Consider the following 1,324-nt stretch of genomic DNA (forward strand, 5'->3'; position numbering starts at 1 on the left):
TTCAAGGAGACTTTTTGTTCTCCTTGAAGCATTAGCTCTGAAAGTGAATTGTACAGTGATCATTTTGAATCCAGTCTCCTGAATCCCTCTCAGGGGTGTCACCCAGAGCCTGACTTGCACCAAATTCCACTGCAGGATGTGAAGGGAAGCCATGGAGGTAGAAGCTCATCTCACGAGGAACCAAAGTTCCTCCAATGCCACATGGTCTCTGCCATCCCTGCCCTGGGCATCACAACAGCCACTGTCTCGTCTCCATCCTTACACTATGTAAATAATCTCCTATGCCCCATACCGATCTCTTATGCAGTCAGGATGCTTCAACCATTTAAATACTAACGTATCTCAAGTGTCTATTTTCTGACTATCAACATCTCTCCTGACTTTCATTCTAAGACATACCAACTGCATATCTTAAAAGCATGTCAGAAGCAAAGTTTCCAAATCCTAAGTGAATACAATGGATCCTTATTATTCATAGATCCCACATTTGTGAATTTTCTTACTCCCTAAAATTAATTGTAACCCCCAAATCCAAACTCATGATGTTTTCACAGCCATTTGCAGATATGCACAGAGCTGTGAAAATTTGAGTTGCCCAGTGTTGTGCTGAAATGCTGTCTAGTGTTCCTAAGAACATAAAAACCATGATGTGCCTTACAGAGAAAACACATGTGTTAGGTAAGCTTCGTTCAGGCATGTGTTATGGTGCTGTTGGCTGTGACTTCAGTATTAATGAATCAATATATACTGAATAAGGTGTCTTTAAACAGAAACACATGTAAAACAAGGGTATGTATTGATCAGTTGATGAAAATGTTGTGACAAGGGGCTCAAAGGAACCTAACCCTGTACTTCCCCTAGGAATCTAACATTCCCTAATTCAATGTTTGAGGCAGCTTTATAGAAATAACTGTAGATAATCTTAAAATTTTTACCTGTATCCACAAGCTCAGTTGATGTCCCAGAACCCTGGGAGTTATCTTAGCCTGCTCCTTCTCCGTCCACACCAATTAGTTCTCAGCCTAAATGAACACAATCTCTCCTCCTCATCCCCACTACCTTGAATTGGGTCCTCACCATCTAGCACAACATGGGCTCCTGGCTTGTCTTCCTACTTTCCTCTTTTTTCTTGCAGTTCATTCTCTCCCCATGTGAATTGATTGTAGCTCTCCAGCTTAAAAGCTCGCCATGCCTGAAATCACACCTCAACTTCAAATTCCCCAGGGGAGACGCTCAAGTGATAACAAACTGTTGAAGTTCTCTGCATTTGTCAAGCTTCCCCCGTCTACTCTTTTTTTTTTTTTTTTTTTTTTTTGTCTTTTTT

The sequence above is a fragment of the Galeopterus variegatus genome, unplaced genomic scaffold (assembly GCF_000696425.1).
Source record: "Galeopterus variegatus unplaced genomic scaffold, G_variegatus-3.0.2 Scaffold277, whole genome shotgun sequence".
In the NCBI taxonomy this organism is placed as follows: Eukaryota; Metazoa; Chordata; class Mammalia; order Dermoptera; family Cynocephalidae; genus Galeopterus; species Galeopterus variegatus.